This window comes from Pinus tabuliformis, chromosome J (assembly GCF_031772625.1).
Source record: "Pinus tabuliformis cultivar Carrire ecotype Pingquan chromosome J, CPIR1, whole genome shotgun sequence".
NCBI classification, from domain to species: Eukaryota; Viridiplantae; Streptophyta; class Pinopsida; order Pinales; family Pinaceae; genus Pinus; species Pinus tabuliformis.
This window is the reverse complement of record NC_142295.1, coordinates 154,301,940-154,308,528: the sequence shown is the minus strand read 5'-3', so window position 1 is coordinate 154,308,528 and position 6,589 is coordinate 154,301,940.

The following is a 6,589-nucleotide window of genomic DNA, read 5'->3' as shown; positions in this document are numbered from 1 at the left end:
CGGATATCGTCCGATGTCCGTAAAAAGGTTACGTCACTCGGCAGCCACGCGTCCTCGCCACAGCTCGTCGGAGGTATGTCTGACAGATACCTCCCCCGTACCATAAGCGGTGCGATATGAAACCGCTGACTATTTCTGGTTTCGGCTATTCCGCCTATACTACGTCACACCCACAACATCCCACGTCACTGCCACCATGCCGTTGCGCCCGACTGTCTGCCGATCTGTCCTGCCACTTCACCGTCCCCGTGCACCAATCAGAGCCCGCCACCTCACCCATGACGTCAGCCGGCCCTGACCCCACCTATGACGTCATGCTGACGTCAGCAGAAAAACGCGCCAAAAGTCCAAAAAACCAATATAATAGCCAAAATTCGCGTTTTTCTCACTTTTCTACAAAAACGCCCGTTGCTCCTGCATGCGATTTTTACGACCAAAAGTCTACCAACCTGCAGAACCCGACCAGGAGACCGGAGGCGCGCCATCTCCACAGTCATCCGTGACCATTGCCTACTCCTCACCGGGTATTTTCTGCTATAAATCCTTCACGTACCTACTTTATCTGTTATGTCCCTCAAAAGAGCTTAGAACAGAGAAAACTCTTGAAATCACCGGCAGAAATCCTTGCACCTGCCCCTTTGACAGTTGTGAACTCGAAGACTACTAGCCGAGCCTTGTTTACCTGCATTTTCATTGAAAAAACCAAGCTCTGTCTGCGCAATCGCGGCAGACTCATTCAAACTGAATTTAACCACTGAGAGAGACAGAGTGAGGCCAAACATTTGTCCTAATTGCACTACAAATAGTATTTCAATTGCTATTTACTAGAACCACTCTCTGTTCCTGATAAACTCACCTCCCTGGAAAAGAGACATTCTTCTGTACTGACCTGCTCAATTAAAACCACTTTGCACTCAATTCAGAATCCTCTTTGGTAATGGAGACACCTGTAGTACTAAATGTTCAGCCTCTGAATGCCCCTCAAAAGAACTTGAAATGGCAATCCTTGGTAGATATGGATTACCAAATTACAGAAGAAATGCTTATGAGCAGCAAATTCCACATTCATCTGTTGAAAGAGTTGAAAGCCAAGCACGAAAATGGGACAGATATATTGGGCTTATGGGACTCTTTCCTCCCTATTTTCAAACTCCCTCAGGTCGACCAGTTCCCTGAACTAATCCACCTATGTGCTGAACAATATGATGTTTCTCAGAGGGCTGTTGTTGACCCATCTGGTTCAGTACTTTTCTATGTTACCCCTCAAGCTATCAGAGACATGCTTTGCTTCAACCCTCAGAAGAAGTTGGTCCCTTTGTCACTAGTGAACCTGATAAAACAAGGGGATAAACTGACAGATGCTCAAATTATCAAATTTAATCAATTATACATTAACTCTGACATTGTGATGTACCCTCCAATTGTTCATGTATATCTCAATGAGCTGGGTAGAGACCTTGCAGATATGATTTCTCCCATCTTGGGATATAGTTCAATTGAGCATATTGATGCAACTGTGCTGGTAATGATGCTTATGTTTGCTCCTGGCAAGTCACCAATCTGCTATGACTATGCCACCTACATATCAGACAAGATTCATGAGCAATTGATGAATTTGAGGAGAGATAGGATGTTCAGATACACCTCCTACATTTACCATTTGATCTTGTACCATCAACATGAGAAATTTCATTTTTCAATCAAAAGAATGGATGCCCAAGGCAATCCCAGATCAGTGGTCTATTGGTCTTCTATCTTCCACACTAGACCTCAGTCTCCATACACTTACTGTGAATTCATGGATCTGTTCATCCATCCAGCTATGGCAATGCTGATGAGCTCACCTCCTCCGAGACTCACTGATGATATGCAGAGAATTCTTCAGCTGTCCAAAGCTTACAGCATTGGGGATTGGTACTTCTACCAAAACCACACTGTCATCAGGATATATGGGTGTGATCTACCTCCATTCAAATTACCTAAGTATGTGACTATGAGACTATTTGCCCTAGAGTACTTTAGGCAATTTGGCAGAGTTGATGTGCTTCACTTTTCAGGAAAAGGCAAAAAAGCACAGTTAAAGGTGAAAAGCCAACTTGGCCATTTTATCTATAACGAGAGGGAGCAAGGATGGAGGGAAGCAGAGAGAATGCTTGAGGCCCTTGGCCTGCAAACCAGTTTCCTATGGGCGCCCTATGACCCTAATCATTTTATAACTATGAGGAGGCTCAAATATAAGTTATCTGCCTATGATCACCATAGTATCCCTCACATTGAAAAATATGCAAACCAAGACAAATGGAGGAGAGGGACCTTAGAAGAGCCCATGTCACAAGAAGAGCTAAACCGGAGGGCACTAAGGAATCTAAGGAAGATGGCTGACCTTGAACTTTGTTCACAGGTATTCACACTTCCAAGCACACAAGCGGGAGCAACTACATCCTCCTCAACTGCCAAACAACAAACTACCAAGGCCACTGAAAATATATCCAGCAGAGGCAAAGAAAAGGAAATGGAGACAGAGCAATCACATCAAGAGAAGGAGCAGTCACCTCCAGTGACTCAAGAGCAGGCAGATAAAGAAAGGCAGCAGCAGGGAGAGCAACAACAGCAACAAGGATTGCAGCAAAAAGAAGGGCAACATGACAGACAGCAGCCCTTACAGTAGGAAAGAGTAATTGATACTCCAACTTCCACTGAGCAACAGGCTCAGAACATAGTGCCTCCTAGGCCAGAAGTCACCACTGATGCCTCGGTCCTCCAAACTCCACAGAAGGAGAACTTAAGTAGAAAAAGGGATAGAGAAACTCCTCTGACTTCATCTATCAACCAGGGAGAGAAAAGACAAAGATTGAATGACTTTTCAGAGGAGGACATAGCAATAAGACAAGCATTAGGCATGGGCCCACCCAGCAGAGAAGCTTCAGCAAGTTCCTTCCAGCAGGAACAGGACAGGACTATGGGAGGGGAGGTCAGCTCCTCCAGCCAGCAAAAAGAAGGACAGGTAAGCATCAAACAACAGTTTATAGACATCAAAAGGAGGAGTGATCCTATCAAAATACAATTGTACAATCATCTGCTAAACATGGCTCCTACCAATCAGCAAAGACTTATGTCTGCCTTTGATGTAAGTGAAGGCAAAATGATCATGAGTCATTTTATGCCCACAGCACTGCATCCCCAATCTGCCTCAGATTACCTCAGGACCAACCTGGAGGTCCTGGCCAAAGACATACACCCAATGGACAAAATTGAACTGCACAAACAGACTGGTGAGATGGTGTATGCCTCCTTGGCAGACGAAACATTAGAAAATTACAAGCTAAAGAGCAGCCTTAATGCCACAGCCTCTCAACTGGAATTGGAGAGGGCATCATCCCAGGCGAAGGACAACAGAATAAGGTCCTTGGAGGACATAATCATTGAAATTGGGCATGATCCCAAAGATATTACAGGAATACAGGAAATCTTGAAGTTGAGGGATGCTGACATGGCTGCCTTGAGAAAGAAAATCAAACTCCCAGCTACCATTCACCCTCAGACAGATGAGGTATCCCAACAAAGGCATGAGCAGGACACCACAGATTTGTTGATCTCCATTTATAAACAGCTTGTTCAGGCACAAGAGAAATTAGGAGAATCTGAGGCTACACAAGCGGCCCTGCAAGCAGCATTGAAAGAAAGAGAAGAGGGTCAGACCTCTCAGCCTCCTCCTCAGATCATCAATCTCGAGGAAACTGCTCCTATCACTGCTCCTCCTCCTCAACAGACTGAACAGATAGCAACATCTACTTCAGCAGCGCCAACAACTACAGAGCAGGCCCAAAGCCTGGATATGCAAAAGCTAAAGAATGAAATCCAAATCCTGGAAGCTCAAATGACAGAGTTAAATGAGACCAGGGAAAAGTTAGCCAAAGTCAATGACAGGCATGATAAATCAAAGAGAGAAGTGGCAGAAAAGGGCAGGGAAATCAAAGCCCTTAAAGACAAGATCAAAGAGCTAGAGAATGAGCTCAAGTTGGATAAGGTGGTGGCTGAGCTTAAAATAGTGTTGTGGGCTAACATTGGTCAATCTATCAATGAGCAATGGCCATATATTGAGACAATCCATGAGCAATTAGAGCTCATTCCAAAGGCACAGAAGGAGGTTCACAGATCAAGAGCTTTATTGAGCAATATGCCTGAAGTGGCCACCAGAATGATCAGTGTACTTAACCATAAAACAAGTTCTCAGTTAGCTACCATGGGAATTACAAATAGAACTGAGACTATCCAGATGGTCAAAAGGGTTCTCACACTGAGAAACTTAGTGCAGACATTGGAAAGAAGAACCCAGGATATGCAGACTGAGGTGAACAGGTTTTTGGAAAAGTTTCAGGTGTTAGAAAACAGAGGGCTCCCTAGCTTACTGAACAGCGCAGGGAGATTGTTCACACATGACCAGTATGCCAAAAGGGTCAACACATATGCCACTAGTCAGATCAAGGAGAAGCCCAGCACCTCAGAGGAAACAGGGCCAGCCACAGGACAGACTCTCTATAACAGAGTAGAGAATCTATTTTTTATAATGAATGAGATCAATCACCTGTTTGGGGTGGCTCCCAATTTCTTCAAGTATACAGAGGCAGAGGAGACAATGGATGCCATTCTCAGGCATCAACTCCCTACGCAAGACCGGTGGATAAATGCAATACAGAAGATTTTGTAAACAGGGAGCCACTCACCAATTTTTGTTTCTTAAAAAATATCAGTTGTCATGCAGAGCACAGTTTAACAAAATTAGCATGCATTGTGGATTAAAGCTGAGCCAACTCAGCGGGTGTATCGGCCAACAAAGCAGAAATAGAAAACTACAGGTGGCAGGGCCGAGAAAATACAGCGCATCAAGAAATAAAGACACATTATTCAGCATTAAAGTAAAGCGGCTCAACCGACTCAATGACCTCCAAAGGTCAAATTATCCTCTGACAGACATAAAGAGCATTTATGCTGCATTCAAAGTTGCAATAACTTCTTTTCTACTTTCTGTACGAATCTATGAAGATATTTTCTCTCTCGGATGACTCAATGCCTGAGATATTTTGTGTAAACATTCCTATAAAGTCCCCTTCGCATGAGCTTGCAAGGTGTTGTTGTTGATTTCTCCTGAAGAAGTTCTTATGCTGTAATCCTTTCAGAAGTTAATAAAGAAAGTGATGGAATTTCTCGGATTTCTGAGGTGTTGAATGCGTCCTGGTGTCTATTGGAAACTGCTGGATTCCTGTGTATTTCATCATACAATAAGTCTCTGTAACTCTCTCTGTTATGTATTTTGTTTGTTAAAATCCATATGTTATCTAACTTTACATATTTAGCAACAAGGAAAAAGAATAACTTTCAGGATTTATTCAATGAATACCCTGAGTTCAATCTGTGTTGTTAATCAATGTTTTCTTCAGATGCAATCTTGATAAGTGTAATTCTTAATTGCTGCACTTTCAGAATACATCTTTCACAGTGGCCTTTGTCACAGGAATTCAAGTTTGCTCCTGTGCAGCGTGTTACACTTTCACCTCACCAGCTTAATAGAAAATTCTTAATTGCTTTCTATTGGTTGACATACATCACCATTTAAACTAAATTTGTTTGTCTGAAATACAAAATTGGCCCTGCAGTTTGAGCACCACCAATCCTGCATATCTAAGCACTTCACAACTCCAGACTCCATTGCCCAATGATATTTTACTCTCTAAACAGTATATCATAAGACCCGAAAGAAATCCTTCAACCAAAACATAAACCAAAACCTGAGCATAATAGCTAGCCTAAAACACCATCATAACAGAGACAAATCATAAAGAGAGAGCCCTCTCTGATTACAGTTTGGCTAGAAACGGTGATCCAAAGATTGGTTAGTGGTTACCCCGGCTGTATTCCCTTGGGAGTCATAGGGAACAACCTGGGTGTTAACATAATTGGCGACTCCACTGGGGACTTTTTAGGATTTTTTAATTGCTATTTATCTTCCATAGCTACCATCAAGCCTGAAATCAATCAAGAGGCCTTAAAACTGTTTCTGCATCATAGTGACAGCTTTAGGGAAGAGCTTATTTAGGGAATCTTCATCTTAGCTTTGAAATATATATAACCATTTCGAAATCTCTATCCAGTCCTTGCAGATATAAAAACTTCCTACAAAATCCCAAAAAGGTTGGAAGCTGGCTCCTAAGAAAAATCCACGGCATACTAGGGCAAATCCTGATCCTAATCCACCCATCATTGTTGATAATCCAAATACCATCCCAAGAAACATTAGGAGGCAGCAAAGGCAGGAGCAGCCTGCTGATTTGACCCCTCATACAGTTCATCCAAATCCCATTTCTACTCTAATAAAAGTTCTTTTCCGGTCTACCCCTACTTCCCCTAGTTCACCATCCACTTCTCGCAGTCCTCCTCTCACATCATCATCCACTGAATATATTCCCTTGACCAATACTCTTGGTACCGCTTCACCTGTTATCCCTGTGGTACCCATCGTTCCTATTATCCCAGCTGCCCCTGTTAATCCTTTTAACCCTGTAAATATGGCTAATAGATATGCACCTTTGCA